The sequence below is a fragment of the Oratosquilla oratoria genome, chromosome 43 (genome assembly GCF_046742065.1).
Source record: "Oratosquilla oratoria isolate Oo_2021 chromosome 43, ASM4674206v1, whole genome shotgun sequence".
Taxonomy (NCBI): domain Eukaryota; kingdom Metazoa; phylum Arthropoda; class Malacostraca; order Stomatopoda; family Squillidae; genus Oratosquilla; species Oratosquilla oratoria.
Genome location: NC_134819.1, coordinates 14,918,482 through 14,936,721, shown reverse-complemented (window position 1 = coordinate 14,936,721; position 18,240 = coordinate 14,918,482). Strand labels below are relative to the sequence as shown.

General features: G+C 38.6%; 1 protein-coding gene across 4 annotated transcripts in view; it reads left to right on the top strand.

Annotated features, from left to right (window-relative positions):
- The first annotated feature begins 1,158 nt into the window (after positions 1–1,158).
- Positions 1,159–18,240, top strand: part of LOC143022079 (mRNA-capping enzyme-like) — a 268,589-nt gene continuing 251,507 nt past the window's right edge. For 2 of the 4 annotated variants that reach the window (XM_076180040.1, XM_076180041.1), the window contains exon 1: positions 1,159–1,318. The gene's annotated coding sequence lies outside the window, so the exon portion shown is untranslated. The remainder of the gene's footprint in view (positions 1,319–18,240) is intronic. The other 2 variants (XM_076180038.1, XM_076180036.1) reach the window with 1 other exon arrangement.

The following is an 18,240-nucleotide window of genomic DNA, read 5'->3' as shown; positions in this document are numbered from 1 at the left end:
CTCCCTGTCTTGCTGTACGGCTGTAGGAAATGGACAGTGAATGCTGACTTGAAGAGGCTTCTCGATGTATTTGGTACTAAATACTTAACCTAACCTACCAGAGACTGCATTGCGAGACTCTGGGCCAGTTACCAACATAATTCGTGAACGTCAACTCCAGCTCTATGGGCATGTTTCTCTGATGTTGAGAGTTGTTTAGAGTGAGAAGAGGGCTACATCGGAGCTTTCTTGGAGAGTCCGTGGGGGATTGGCGCCGGCGTGTGAGTGAAACAACGCATTTCCTAGCGTATGCCACCAATTGATGATGACTACTGGAGTCTGTTGCGAATATACCTCTGACACACTTAAACGTTTTCTGGAGCGGAAAGAAATGGAGAATTCCTAGTAGGCTATGGTAAGCAGCCCATATCAATAGATAAACAAATATGAGAAGATACAAAAATTATTAATAAATACATATACAGATAAGTAAATAAGTAAACAAGTGCATGAATAAATGAATAGATAAACAAATAATTGGATAAACAAATAATTGAATAAATAAATAAATAAACAATATCCGAATAGGTAAATAAATAAGTAAATTATCAAATAAGAGATAACATAAGTCAACATATATATAAATAAATTAAAGAAAGGAGGCAATCTGTTTGAGGGAGGAAATATAGCTTTTCATAACTTGCGTCAACTTGGAAAAAGTAGAAGAAACAAACAGGCGTAGGCTGCACCTTTTTAATTAAAACAAACTTAACTGAAACAAGTTTGTTACGTGGAGTTTTAGACACAGGATCCCAGAGCATAGTTCCAAATGTATATATCACAATTGAATAAAATATGCTAGAAAAACTTCCATTTTGAGGTGTAGTGAGCCCGTAATTTTTCTTAGTAGTAAAATGAAGCTTCAGGTAAAAGAATATACAAATCAAATCTAATAAATCAAAACAGGCAAAATAATATTGGATTATCATAGCCTTATGAATCAAATTATTTCCAGCTGGAATATAATTGGAAAATTACAAGTTGAAATAAGGGCATAACTATGTATACCTTGAACTATAATTACAAACTAAAATTATTATTAAAAAAATACTCAGTAATATTCACACTAAGCAGTTTAATTTTTTCTTCTTCTATGCTAACTGATCCCTTAGTTTTATGTTTACTCTCGCTTACCCAAATAAACGGTGCTAGCGTTACGGACGCAAGTAAACGAAAACTTTTAAAAATACGTTAGAAGTTAAAGTAATAAGTTTTATCGCCAAAAATATATCAGATATCTTGTAAACAAACTTTCCAAACCATAGAAGACAAGGTGGAGGTAAGACTTAAGGAAATTTTGTTTTAATACCGGGCATACGTTGGATTAGTAACGTCAGGGATTTCCATAGAACATGTTCTTGGTTACTCGGTTAATATTTACATACAACATATTTGTATGAATTCAGGATTTTCGCTGCATGCCCAGATATGTCTATTAAGAAAGGGGTTCTCAAATCAAGGTGGACTCATTCAGTTGTTGTGAAACTAAAAAAACACCAGCAATCAAAGGTCAATTTATTATTTTATAGTTTCACCCAACCAATGATTTCTTTATGTGGCTTATGTGTTACTGGTGAGATATGTTGTGTATTGATTGATGGTGTACATCATTTCCATCGCAAATGTGTAGTTTTCAAGTAATGAATATTTAAACTTATGCCTACATCTCTCCAATGATCTTGGGTAGGTAGGTAGGTCAAACCCCACCAGAGGCGCCACCGTCGATGACGAGCACAATAGCGCGTCATTTTATGCGTACGCCATTCAAACGGCCAAATTTATATACCGCGGGAAATTTAATTAATAAAAATGTTGTGTGAGTGTATTTACTACGATCGTAGTAAATTTCAAACATTCACATCATCAGTTACTTGTCGGTCAATAAAAAACATAAGATAAACATGGCGGCCTGCATTCAGCAGTAAATCGAAAATTGGTATATGTTTCAACGTAAAAGATGAGTTAACATATTTACGGTTGTGGCAACTGACCATAAGAAAGAAAAACTACTAGTATCGCGGATTATTCTAATACCAAAATAAAGGCAGCGTGTTATGGTAGAGCTGAGAAATCGGAGGTTTTAATTAGTTTTTTTTCTATCGGGTCGGATTATCGGATAACAACATCAACATCCATCCCGCCATCTTATCTATCACTGGTGGTATGGATCAAACTTCATTCTATTAAGTTTCTTACTATTATGTTATTAGTGTAATAGACTTATAGTTGAATTATTTGAACTATTTTCTTTAAAATGTGTGATTTTCATGTAATTTGATCAAAGAGAAGTTACGTTTTTATCCTCCGTAATATTACGGACCACAGCTACGATTCGTTATGCCCGCTATCTATGATCACTGGTGGTATGGATCAAACTACACTATTAAGTTTTTTACTATTGTGTTATTAGTGTAATAGCTTGCATATAGTTGAATTATTCAAACTATTTTCTTTAAGATGTGTGATTTTCATGTAATTTGACGGTATTCGTAGCTGTGGTGGGTAATTTTGCAGAGGATGAAAACGTAATTCTTTGATCAAGTTACATGGAAATCACATATCGTAAAGAAAATAGGTAAAAAATGCAACCATATGCTAAATTTTTATATAAAATTGTGCCTGTCAGTAAAAACCGTCATTGTTTATGTTCGATCAGCGATTCATCAGACCGCACGTTTCGGCCCGATTTCCAGGGAAAAATAGGCCCGATTTAATTCCATTCAAAATGCAATATCTCGAGAACAAGGACAGCTAGATGGATAATTCAAATTGCATTATACTCATAGCGACTTCTTGCATCCCATGAGAACTACTTCAGCTCAAATATCAGGAATTCCATTTTCATGTTGACCTAGCTATCTTGGGGGACCTGTGGGAAATCAGGTTTTTTGGGTGGGGAGCATTAAAACGAGTAATGCGCATTGCAAAACAGGTCTAAAATCAACAAGAACACATAACAAATATATGAAAATACATAAGTTATACCTTTGATGGCGGCTGACGCAAGTGTAGCCATGTTATTATTGAGCAGCGTTACCAACGATTCACAAAATTTCTCACTATCCACTACATTTAGTGAAGCCCACTCTGCCCACGCAAGAGTTGCTAACCCTAAATTAGGGAATAAATTCATGAAGCTTCGAGAGGACTGAGAGTTCCGAGTCTGTGTACAACTAACCTAACCTAACCAAACCAAACCAAACCTAACCTCAATCCGGTCACACTACTTAGCAACAACTATAGGTAGGTCAAACACCACCAGAGGCGCCACCGTCGATGACGAACACAATAGCGCGTCATTTTATGCGCACGCCATGCAAACAGCCAAATTTACATACCGCCGGATATTTCATTCATACAATTGTTATGCAAGTGTATTTACTACGATCGTAGTAAATTTCAAACAATTACATCATCAGTTACATGTCGGTACATAAAAACAAAAGATAAACATGGTGGCCTGCATTCAGCAGTAAATCGAAAATTGGTTTGTTTCAGCGTAAAAAATGAGCTAAATAAATTCAGAGTTGTGGCAACTAACTAAAATAAAGGAAAAGTACTAGTCTCGCGGATTATTCTAATACCAAAATAAAGGCAGCGTGTTAGGGTAGAGCTGAGAAATCGGTGGTTTTAATTAGTTTTTTTTTCTATCGGGTCGGATTATCGGATAACAACATCAACATCCATCCCGCCATCTTATCTATCACTGGTGGTATGGATCAAACTTCACTCTATTAAGTTTCTTACTATTATGTTATTAGTGTAATAGACTTATAGTTGAATTATTTGAACTATTTTCTTTAAAATGTGTGATTTTCATGTAATTTGATCAAAGAGAAGTTACGTTTTTATCCTCCGTAATATTACGGACCACAGCTACGATTCGTTATGCCCGCTATCTATGATCACTGGTGGTATGGATCAAACTACTCTATAAAGTTTGTTACTATTGTGTTATTAGTGTAATAGCTTGCATATAGTTGAATTATTCAAACTATTTTCTTTAAAATGTGATTTCCATGTAATTTGACGGTATTCGTAGCTGTGGTGGGTAATTTTGTAGAGGATAAAAACGTAATTCTATGATCAAATTACATGGAAATCACACATCTTAAAGAAAATAGGTCAAATAATGCAACCATATGCTAAATTTTTATATAAAATTGTGCCTGTCAGTAAAAACCGTCATTGTTTACGTTTGATCGGCGATTAGTCAGACCGCACATTTCGTCCCGATTTCCGGGGAAAAAATAGGCCCGATTTAATTCCATTCAAAATGCAATATCTCGAGAACAAGGGCAGCTAGATGGATAATTCAAATTGCATTATACTCATAGCAACTTTTTGCATCCCATGAGAACTACTTCAGCTCAAATATCAGGAATTCCATTTTCATGTTGACCTAGCTAACAACTAGCAAGAACCAGCGACAACTAACAAGAACTAGCGTCAACTGCACTAATTAAACCGACAACTAATATTTTTGGGCATAAAATGTATCTTGCAATGATTTATAATGTATTTGAACCTAATTTGATGTGATATACATGACCTAAATTTGATTTATTTGCCGATGAATTCACGTCAACTAATCTCAGTTGACACTGGCGGCCATATTGCTCTGCCAGCACAGGGGTTGGTGTAAATTACCAACTATAGATCGGCCCTGAGACTGGCACCTCGATTTCTCACTTCGTTATTTATTTTAGTGCCTGAATGTCACCAGTGACAATAATATCATGGAAGTTATTTATATTAATGTTTCACTTATATTATTTTCTCACTAGTCTAATACCTACACTTCTACCTCACTTATATATTTAATTTACATCCTGCACCTGTTTATTTATGTAAGCTTATGAAGTCGATTGTATTTTAAGGCGTAATAAACAAATTTTAATTTGAAAAAAAAAATTGTGCACTACAATAAAGAATGACTATTTTGTTAGTTCCTGTTATTTCTCTGTGATGCCCTCACACTTCAGTCCATTGTGAAAAGGACTGTCCAGACTTGGGACTGGCTAACAATGGTTAGGTGGTTTACATCCTGCTGCCTGCATTTGCAATCCACATCCAAGGGATGTCTGGTGCATTTTCAACGAAATATGAAATGATATAAAATAAAATTAGGGACTGATGGCTCCACTTTGGTCCTTCATTTTATTCACCCAGTGCCCTGAACTCATCGACAGTTAGGTCCTTGCACCGCCGGGGATTCCACTGTCTACAAGATATGTAGAAGATCGTCTCTGCACCAGCTTCCATTCCACAAACGCCGCAAGCCCAGCGAGTTCATTTGTGTGGGCGTCCCGCTTCACATATGTTCGCTCTCTTGGCACGACTTGCCATAATACTATCTCTCACCCCTTAATTTCCACTGATCACCACAGATTACTCAATTGATCTTGCCCCTTCAGATCACCATTCGCCACTGACCGCCAGTCGAACTATAACTAATCTCATCCCAAGATCTCAATAATCACCATTCATTACAGATCGCTCTGTCTACTGATCTCGCCCTTCAGATCACCTTCGCAACTTATCGCCAAACAATCATCAAATGATCTCGCCCCAAAAGATCACAAATAGCCGTCGTTCGCTACAGATCGTTCTGTCGCTTGATCACAGTTGAGAAACTGGATACCAGACCTTGAATACACCAAGTATATACTGTAGAACCTCTACTTACGATTGCCTAAACATACAAATTTTCCAACATACGAAGTGAAATTTGATCTAATATTTGACTCTACATCCGAAGTAATTTCCAACATATGAAGTTGTCGAAGTCTCACATATATAAGCTAAGTTAGTTTAAAGTTCACCTAGTGTAAGTTAGAGTAGCCTAAGTTATGATACGTATCTCAGTCACCACCTCTCTACCCACACCTACAGTCTCCTGCATCGCCAATCCTACACCTCCTTTCGCCCGTCTCTAAGGTAAAGTGACAATAAAAACCCCTTTTTATTGATTATTTCCTTATAATTTTTTTTTTTTTTTTACATCTCTCTTATATACAGTAATGCATTTGTTTTATTGCTATGTGTAATTATCTGCAATACAGTATTTATTAAGGAGTTATCTTAGGTTTTTGGGCTGTGGGACGAATTAAACGAATTACAGTGTATTCTTATGGGAATATTTTATTTAACATACGACCATTTCAACATACGAAGTAGGTCCTGGAACAAATTAAATTCGTATGTAGAGGTTCTACTGTATAGGCCAACACCATGATTGGCACGAATTGTGATAGTGGTTAATTGCTGTCACAGATACTGACTAGAAAGCTGAATTCTAGTCACCTGACATGGTACTAATTGATCATCATTCAATCCTTAATTAACAGTAAAAAAGTCAAGATCAAAATGACACTAATTGAATGCTAAATTAAGGAACTAATTATGACTGGCATCTGAACAGCACTCGGTATTTGCCTGATGATCAAAATGGTGCCGTTTTAGGCCGAATATAATATTTTACTTTAGCATCAGTAAAATTGTAAAAATTTGAGTAGGGATTTTATAATTTTTTATTTTTTATTTTGGTTAGCATCAACTTCATAAGCTTACATAAATAAACAGGTGCAGGATGTAAATTGAATATACAAGTGAAGTAGAAGTGCAGGTATAAGACTAGTGAGAATATGATACAGTGTAAGTGAAGCGTTAATATAAATAACTTCCATGATATTATTGCGACTGGTGACATTGAGGCACTTTACTAAATAATGAAGTGAGAAATCGAGCTGCCAATCTCGGGGCCGATCCAGAATTGGTAATTTACACCAAACTGTGCTGGCAGAGCAATATGGCCGCCAGCGTCAACTGAGATTAGTTGACGCTAAATTCATCGGCAAATAAATCAAATTTAGGTTGTGTATATCGCATGAAATTAGGTTTGAATACACCATAAATCATTGCAAGATGCATTTTATACCCAAAAATATTAGTTGTTGGTTTAATGCAGTTGATGCTAGTTCTTGTTAGTTGTCGCTGGTTCTTGCTAGTTGTCACTAAGTAGTGCAGCCTACCTCAACCTACTCTAACCTAACCTAACCTAACCTAACCTAACCAAATCTAACCTAACCAAACCCAACCCAACCTAACCAAACCAAACCTAACCTAAACTAGCCAAACCTAACCTAACCTAACCTAACCTAACCTAACCTCAATCAAACCTAACCTAATATAATCTAACCTAACCTAACCTAACTTAGCTGGGGTCTTTGCCCCCCAGACCCCTCTAACCCCCACCAAAGCACTCTTAGTAACATAACTTGAGCTCTCGTTAAAGTATAACTATTAGTATAAATGTATGTTTATATATTAACTAATAGCTAATAAACTAAATGGTAACCATATTTGCCGTAAATTAAAAACCACAATAATAGCATTAGCATTACCTTATGAGGAAGAGGTTGAGGGTTGTGGTGGGCTTTGCTAAATGTAGTGGATAGAGCAAGAAATTTTGCAAATCATTGGTAACGCTGCCCAACAATAACATGGCTACGCTCGCGTCAGCCTCCACCACTGCCACCATCAAAGGTTTAATTTATGAATTTTCATATATTTTTTGTGTTCTTGTTCATTTTAGACCTGTTTTGCAAGGCGCATTACTCGATTTAATGCTCCCCACCCAAAAACCCTGATTTCCCAAAGGTCCCCCAAGATTGTTGGGTAGATGTAGGCATAAGTTTAAGTATTCAATACTTGAAAACTACGCATTTGCGATGGAAATGATGTACACCATCAATCAATACACAACATATCTCACCAGAAACACATGCGCCACATAAGAAAATCGGTTGGATGAAACTGTCCAAAATTAGCACATGGTTGCATTATTTGACCTATTTTCTTTAAAATTTGTGATTTCCATGTAATTTGATCAAAGAGAAGTTACGTTTTTATCCTCTGCAAAATTACCGACCACAGCTATGGATACCGTCCGACTCACTAATAGCCAACCAAACCTAAATAAGGACGGTTTTTGCTGAAATGCACAATTTTATATAAAAAATTAGCATATGGTTGCATTATTCGACCTATTTTCTTTAAAATGTGTGATTTTAATGTAATTTGATCAAAGAGAAGTTACATTTTTATCCTCTGAAAAAATTACCGACCACAGCTATGATTCGTCCAGCCCACCATCTATGATCACTGGTGGTATGGATCAAACTTCACTCTATTAAGTTTCTTACTATTGTGTTATTGTGTAATAGATTGCATGTAGTTGAATTATTTGAAGTATTTTCTTTAAAATATGTGATTTTCATGTAATTTGATTAAACAGAAGTTATGTTTTAGCCTCTGCAAAATGACCGACCACGGCTACGAATACTGTAAAAAAATGAGCATATGGTTGCATTATTTGAAACTATTTTCTTTAAAATGTGTGATTTTCATGTAATTTGACCAAGGAGAAGTTATGTTTTTATCCTCTGCAAAATTACCAACCAGAGCTACGAATACCGTCAAATTACATGAAAATCACACATTTTAAGGAAAATAGTTGAAATAATTCAACTATATGTAATCTGACGAGATAAACATCATATGAGGATGGAGCCTTTATTTGTACGACGTTTCGCTTATTACAGCTTTTTCAAGTACAAGTTGAGATACAAATGCTGGAGATTAAATAAGGGGAAAGGAGGGAACGGGGAGAGAAAAGGGGGGGGAAGGAGGAGGAGGAGAAGGGGGGGGGATTGGACACTGGGAAATGATGAGAATGCTGGACGAAATGTCCACAAAGGGTGGTTTAGATATTTAATATTTTGCTGGCCATGGGTATTAGGGGAATAATGTGAGGCGAGATGTTAAACATGCCCCTGTTTTGTTCAATAGTGTTCGTTCCTTGAATGATTGCTGCTTCTAAACACTTCCTGCGGATTTTGTCTGGTTCCCATATCAGCAGCTCTGCATTCTTCTAGTCCATAAGATGTATATGCAATCTATTACACTAATAACACATTAGTAAGAAACTTAATTGAGTGTAATTTGATCCATACCATCAGTGATCATAGATGGCGGGCCGGATGAATCGTAGTTGTGGTCGGTAATATTACAGAGGATAAAAACGTAACTTCTCTTTGATCAAATTACATAAAAATCACACATTTTAAAGAAAATAGTTCAAATAATTCAACTATATACAGTCTATAACACTAATAACATAATAGTAAGAAAATAGAGTGAAGTTTGATCCATACCACCAGTGATCATAGATGTCGGGCTGGACGGTATTCGTAGCTATGGTCTTTAATCAAATTACATGGAAATTACACATTTTAAAGAAAATAGGTCAAACAATGCAACCATATGCTAAATTTTTATATAAAATTGTGCATTTAAGCAAAAACCATCATTGTTTGGGTTTGGTCGCCGATTAGTGTTGTTATCCGATAATCCGACCTGATAGGAAAAATACTAATTTGTACCTATGATTTCTCAGCTCTCCCGTAATACCCTGCCCTGGTTTTGGTATTAGAATAATCTGTGAGACTAGTAGTTTTCGTTTATTTGGGTCTGTTGCCCACTTAATGGAGTTTTTAGCTCATTTTTTACATTGAAACATAAAAAAAAATTCATTTTCAATTTACTGCTGAGTGCAGGCTGCCATGTTTATCTTATGTTTTTATGTACCAACATGTAACTGATGATGTGATTGTTTGAAATTTACTATGATCATTGTAAATATACTCACGTGACATTTTTATGAATTAAATTTCCTGTGATATGTAAATTTGGCCATTTGAATGGCGTGCGCATAAAATGATGCACTATTGGCGAATGTCATAGACGGTGGCACCTCTAGCGGTGATTGACCTAGCTACCTTCTACATTTTTACATAACTCAAACTGATTCACTGAACAAGTCTTGTACTATTGGTATTTCAATGAATTCAGTGATATAATAGATCACAATAATACGAGCACAAAAAAAAATAATAACCCTTAAATTCATGTTGCATATGAAAGACCATTTCATCAGAAACAAAAAACTTTTTAATTTTTTTTTAAATAGCTTGAAAAATAAGGGAAATACTTTTTTTTTTTTGTAGATTTTACAATAACAAAGTGTGATAAAGGTGGTAATTTGTAAAGATTTTGGTAAAGAAATACACACAATGGTCCAATTTTATTGAAATTTGGAGTACTTGGGTTTTATGGATCAACAAATCACCTAAGTATGTCAAAAACAATGTGGAACATCTCTATCATACAAAATTTGCATTTTCATGGCAACTATCAAGTTGTCAATTTAGAGGTGATCATCAGTAAAACTCAAACTGCTGCCCCAATTGATATGCAACTTGGCATGTGAAGGTTTTATGGGTCAACAAATTACCTGAGCATGTCAAAAATAATGTAGGACCTTCCTTTTATACTATTCTTACAACACCTTTCACATTGCCATGGCAATTATTGTCAGTTTAGAGATAATCATCCACAAAATCCAAACCCCAGTCCCAATTGACATGCAACTTGGCATGTGAAGGTTTTATGGGTCAACAAATCATCTGAGCATGTCAAAAACAATGTAGGACCTTCCTTTTATACTATTCTTACTAACACCTATCATGTTGCTATGGGAACTATTGTCAATTTAGAGATAATCATCCATAAAATCCAAACCCCTGGCCCATTTGGCATACAAAATGGTTTTATGGGGGAACAAATCACCTGAGCATGTCAAAAACAATGTAGGATCATCCTTTTATACTATTCTTACTAACACCTATCATGTTGCCATGGCAACTATTGTCATACATACGTACGAGTATACCAAAGGCTTTTCCCCCTTACACAAGGGGTAGCCAAAAAGAAAAAGGCATAGAAATCACTCCCACCCATTTCATTTCCCATATATTCCACCCCTCCTCCCTCCCTCCTATCTTGGCACCTCCTGGATGACGGGTCATCCCTGCATCCTCTCCACTGCCCTGGGTCAGAAGCAGTGTCACAAGACACAGCACATCCACAGCAAGGCCGCTTCATAAGTTCAGCGACCCCCCCCCCCCCTCCATCCCCTCATGCAGGAAAGGAGAAGATGGGGAGAAAGCCCTTCGGGGTGTGTAAAAATTTTTTTCATGCATGCTTACTCACCCCCCATCCCCCACCCACTCCCCCTCATGCATCACAGCATCATCTATACACAACCCTTCTCCATTCACCCCTATCTTCTGTCCTCTCCAGACATTCCTCTCTTTTGTAAAGCCACTTTCACCCCATCCATCCATCTCATCCTAGTACGCCCCTTCATATTCACTCCTTCCACCTCTGCCTTCCACACTCCTTTTACTAATCTTTCTTCACTCATTCTTTCCATGTGTCCAAACCATCCTAATACTCTTTCATCCACCCTATCTCCCAACTCCCTCTCCACCCCTGTTCTCCTCCTCACCTCCTCATTTCTCACTCTATCTAGCCTAGTAACCCCTATCATACTTCTCAGACATTTCATCTCAAACACATTCAAACTCCTCTCTTCCTCTCCCATGTTCCATGTTTCTGCCCCGTACATTGCTGTTGGCACAATCACTCCTTCATACAATCTCTTCTTAGCATCCATTCCCAGATGTCTATTTCTCATTACACTTTTTAACCCACCAAGGCATTTACTCGCTTCTCTCAATCTACATTCTACCTCCACCCCCACTCCTCCCTTTCCTGTCACATTCGCACCCAAGTATCTGAAACTATCCACTTCCTCCAATTTCTCACCCTTAATGCTCACTTCAAGCCTGCTGTCACTCTCTCCCCTTGTACATCTCATCACCTTACTTTTGCCCACATTTATCTTCAGCTTCCATCTTTCACACACCTTCTCAAACTCTGTCACTAACTTCCTCAATCCCTCCTCTGATCCTGCTACAAGCACAGTGTCGTCAGCAAACAACACCTGGCTCACCTCCCACTTTTCTCCATTTTCTTTAATCATCTCCAACCCCCGACCCACTACCCTTGCATTCACCTCTCGCACCACCCCATCCATGTAAAGATTGAACAGCCAGGGCGACATAACACCCCCCTGACGAAGTCCCACCTTTACCTCAAACCATTCACTCTCTCCATTTCTAATCCTAACACAAGCTCTACTACTCTCATAAAAACTCTTGACTGCTCTTAACAGCTTTCCTCCTATCCCATATATCTGCAGTACCTCCCACAGTGCCTTCCTGTCTACCCTGTCATAAGCCTTTTCTAGATCCATAAAAGCCCCAAAAATATCCTTACCTTTTCCTATAGCTTTCTCACATATCTGTCTTACCACAAAAATCTTTTCTACACATCCCCTACCTGTCCTAAAACCACACTGTTCCTCACCAATTACTCCCTCTGTTCCTGGAGCTGCAACGTCTACGTCGTGGGACCACCCCCCAACCCCAAGAGTTGGGGGCCAATCAGCAGCAACTACCCCTGGCCATCAGCTCTACGCAGATGGCACCGATCCCCAAGGAGGAGCTACGCCTACCTGGGGGAGTACCACAATCCTTTTTTTTCCAACACACAATGTTACGTTTTTTCTGCACTGAGGGGTCATTTTCCGGCGATCACCCCTCTTCTACTTTTAGCCGGAGATGTAGAGAGCAATCCTGGGCCCACCACAAAATACACATGCCCAACATGCTCTAAACCCATTACTTCGAGCAGACAGACAAAGGGCTCAGTTCAGTGCAATATGTGCAAAAACTGGGCCCACCTCACTTGTACAACACTTGCTGACACAAACCAATACACAAACACTTGGACATGTTCTACCTGCCCTCCAGTAACCCCAATCCCACCTCCCCAACCACAGCCAACACCCTTACCCACTCCCAATTTCCCTTTGCCCTTACCCCCGATTAGTACTCCCCTTCCTTTGTCCCCGATCTCTCCTTTCCCCCCCTCTGACCCAGATCCTACACCTTCCCCACTACCACCCCAACCTCAACCCCAAACGGCAACATACAACACATACAAAACACACAACATCAACATATTACAACACAACATTGACGGTATTAACACTAAAAAACATGAACTTGAACACTTTCTCAAACAACACAACATACACATTGCAATTCTACAAGAAACAAAATTAAGACACTCACACAAAACACCATCATTTCATAATTACACCACCATCAGACAAGACCGGACTGACGGCAATGGCGGTGGACTCATCACCCTGATCCACCATTCCATCTGTTTTGTGGACACAAGTGCCACAACCAAAATTCTCCTCCCTACCACAGATAACACAACTGAAACCCAATCCATTCGTATCCGCACAGGCAACAATTCAACACTAACAATAGTTAACATGTACATTCCCCCCAATCATCCCCCACAGTTCCAAACACCTTCAGACCTCAACTCAGCCAACTAACCTCAATCCCCAACCTGATCATGGGTGGTGACTTCAACGCCAAGTCGTCTGCCTGGTTTGTCGACAACCCTGACACAGACAGAGGGCTTGATATACAGACTCAATTCGACTCATTGACTATCATGAACAACATGCATAATCATACACATATCCCATACCAAGCCCTCTACACTCCCTCCTCACCTGATATCACCTTTTGCTCCCCCTGCCTAACCCCAACAACATCATGGAGAGTGGTCGGAGCCCTTGGTTCTGACCACCTTCCAATCATCATCACCACCAAAACAAGATGCACCCCAGCTGGCCACAGACACACTTACACCAATTACAAGAGAGCTAACTGGGAAGCCTTTAATGAAGAGACAGAACAACATTTTGAAACACATAACAGTACACCAATCACAAACATAAACAATGCTGTGCACGCTTTTAATACAATCATACAAAACGCAGACAAGAGATACATCCCTAGAGGCAACAGAAAATCACACAACCCCAACTTCACACCAGAAATCCAAGGCCTCATCAGACAACGTGACACACTTAAACACGATACCCCCACACCTATCCCTCAAAACATAGCAGACCAAATACAAACACTAAACACTGTGATTGCCAATAAAATACATGAACAAAAAACACAAAATTGGCAAAACTTTATCAATACACTTGATCACAAAACAAACACCAGCAAATTGTACAAAACACTCAACAGCATTACACTATCCAACACTAACACTACACGCTCTCACGCAGCAATAATCACAACAACAGATAATCTACCCTCAAACAGACAACAAGCAAACGCACTCATACGTCATTTCGCACAGACGAGCCATCTTACATCTCACCCTGACGACCGACGCACCATTCGACGTAAGAAAGACTTTCCCACAGACTCAGACTATACACTCTTCATAGACAGTCAGACAAAACTCATAATGCATAGTCTCAAGCACTCATCTGCCTGTGGCCCTGATAACATAAGCAACATCCACCTAAAACACATTGGACCACAAGGTATACACGCACTCACAAACATTGCAAACTACAGCTATTCACACAACACTATACCCGACATCTGGAAGCATGGTAAAATAATCACCATTCCAAAACCGAACAAAGACCCAACAATCCCAACATCGCACCGCCCAATCACACTTCTCTGCACCCCCTCTAAAGTCATTGAACGCCTAATACTTAAACTTGTCACACCATATATTCCCCTTGCTGACTCACAACACGGTTTTAGGCCACTACACTCCACAAACACTTCTGACAAACCTCACACAAAGAATTTTAGATGGCATCAATTCAGATAGGCCCCACCACAGAACACTTCTTATAACATTGGACATTAGTAAAGCTTTTGATGCTATCCCCCGCCACAACCTAACAAATAAAATATATAACACAGACATGCACAATAACACCAAAAGATGGCTGGCCAATTATCTGGCAGGCAGGAATGCTCATGTGTCATATAATGGCCAATCATCGCACATCAGAAACATTAAGAACGGAGTACCACAGGGCTCAGTTCTATCCCCCACATTATTTAATCTATACATGCATGACTTACCCACGCCAGACACCTCAGAAATACAAATCTCTTCCTACGCAGACGACATAACAATCACATGCACACATCGTAACACAGACAAAGCTGCAGAAATAATCCAGCCTTACCTTGACACACTCAACACATGGTTCATCACAAACAGACTCAAAATAGCTCCAACCAAATCTACAGCAACACTTCTCACCAACTGGACAAAAGAACACAAATACATACCTCATCTCTACATCAACAACACTCTAATACCACACACAAACACACCGAAAATTCTTGGTGTAACATACGATACATCCATGTCTTTCAAACAACACCTCACAAACATAAAAAACAAATGCACACCTAGACTTAACGCACTCAAGTCAATCACTGGAACAACATTTGGACAAAACAAAGAAACTAATATAACAATATACAAACAATGCATACGCTCAGTGATGAATTATGCGAGTCCTGCATGGGCTCCTAATCTCAGTGAGACACACCACAACACCCTTCAAATCATACAAAACAAAGCCCTAAAAACAATTACAGGCTGCACAAATACATCACCTACAGACCATTTACACCATGAAACAAAAGTCCTCAAAGTCAAGGACCACCTCGACATGAGAGGCACACAAACACTTGCTGCAGCCACCACAAACACATCACACCCACTACACTACATAGCAGAACACCCACACACACCAAGAAACATTAAAACTACACCCATAGACCTTTATTACACACAGATACTCTCTTCTCTTCCTCCACAACCACCAAATACCAGCCTCCGGAAACATATTCATAATCATATCACTCACCGCTCCATTAACACACTGAAAGACAACACACTGCTACATGCCAGACCCCCTGATATCCACCCTTCTGAATCCTCTCTCCCACGTAAGGACAGAGTCCACTTGGCCAGACTGCGATGCGGTCACCACCCAGCACTTCTAAGCTACCAGAAGAGGCTGGACGACCGTGTTGTGAACAGCTGCCCAGGATGTAACACTTCACCCCATACCATACAACACATAATGGAAGACTGCATTATACACAATCATGCACGCAAACAACACAACATACACTCTATAAAGGATTTGTGGGAAAACCCAGTTTCGGCTGTGGCCTTCCTTGGGGAGACGGGACTGCTCGGACAGACAGTCTAGGGAACGACAACAACAACAACAACAACAACAATCTGTTCCTCTACTAATCCTCTCAATCAAGACCCTCCCATAAGCCTTCCCAACTACACTCAACAAGCTGATCCCTCTGTAACTACTACATTCACACTTGTCCCCCTTTCCTTTGTAAAGCGGAACTATACAGGCACTACTCCAGTCCTCTGGCACTCTACCCTCTCTTAAACAAACATTAAATAACCTCACCAGCCAGTCCACCATCACTGTACCTCCTTTCTTCAGACATTCTGCATGGCATCCATCCAACCCAGGTGCCTTACCTGCTGTCATCATCTTAACAGCTGCTTTCACTTCATCCTTCCCTATTTCTCCTCCATTTTCCTCACTCATCATTCTCATTTTCTTAGCGCTTCCCACTGCAACTACCTTTCCCTCCCTATCCTCCTTCACATTTAGCAACTCCCTAAGATACTCTGCCCATCTTCCTCTCACTGCCTTCTCTTCCATTATCATCTCTCCATCTGCACCTTTTACCTTTTCATCTCTACTTGATTCGCCTCCTCTACCTCTTTTAATTTCCTTCCAAAACATCTTTTTATTACTTTCAAATTTTTCTGTCATGCTCTCCTCTTTGCTTCCTTTATCTTATGCTTAACTTCCTTTCTCTTTACTTTGTACCTCTCATACAATTCCCTTGTCCTAATTTGTAGCCAATCTATGAATGCCTGCAATGCAACTATTGTCAATTTAGAAATAATCATCCATAAAATCCAAACCGCTGCCCCAATTGACATGCAATTTGGCATGGTAAAGTTTTATGGGTCAAAAAATCACCTGAGCATGTAAAAACATAGTGAGACATCTGCATCATACCAAATTTGCATTTTCATGGCAACAATTAAGTTGTCAATTTAGAGATGATCATCATTGAAATTCAAACCACTGCCCCAATTGACACGCAACTTAGCATGTGAAGGTTTTATGGGCCAAAAAATCACCTGAGCATTTAAAAAACAATGCATAACCTTTCTTTTATACTATTCTTACTAACACTTATCATATTGCCATGGCAACTATTGTCAATTTAGAGATAATCATCCATAAAATCCAAATCCCTGGCCCAATTGACATACAACTTGGCATGTGAAGGTTTTATGGGTCAACAAATCACCTGAGCATGTCAAAAACAATGTAGGACCTTCCTTTTATACTATTCTTACTAACACCTATCACGTAACATATTCTAGCAATGTAATGTATCCACAGCCAGAAGAACTCTACCATCACATTAAAAAGTGCATATATAGGTGCCTTAGCCCATACCCTTAGATTGCCTCTCGGTACACTAACCAGTCAGTACTGCAACTATCCTAAGACCTAACTTAAATTTACATTGAAATGGGTGAATTATTTTTTACTCCAATTTACTGAAATAGAAAAATTAATAAAGTCTTTTTACTTTCAAAGGAGTTATTTTATTTAATCATGTTATCTATAATCATGGCAATGTGAATAAACAGCCTTATTTCAACAGCTCATATCTGCTATCATCATGAAACCAAGAGGAAATTTTAAATCTAGCCTCTAGACTTCTACTAGTCTTGAGACTTCTCATGGTCATGGACATGGTCCATGACATGGAATACTGACCATATTATTAATAGTTATTTCATATACTTGCAATCATAACCATAGCTGGCTATGTAATAGGTATAGCATAACCAGTCCATCTTAAAATTCCTACCATAACAATGTAAATAATATTTGTGAAGAACACCCTTTATGTCTGCTACGCATAGTATCTCATGACATGTCATGTGTTACCAAACACGACTAAGTATTGGAGAACATGTTGATGATTTAGGCACAGCTGTCTCATTACCAACTATCTTAAAAAATTGTGTTGCCGGGAGGAAATAGGCTAAAAAATACAAATGTCACATTAAAATATTCATATATAGGTGCCTTATCTTTAAACTTTTACTCAAAAAACTAATATGCAAAGGCTAATAGCCAAATTTGCGTTTATTTATTTATTTTATTTATTATTATTATCTTTTTTTAATGGCCATACACAATTTGATATTCTGCACATGCACTGAATGCTA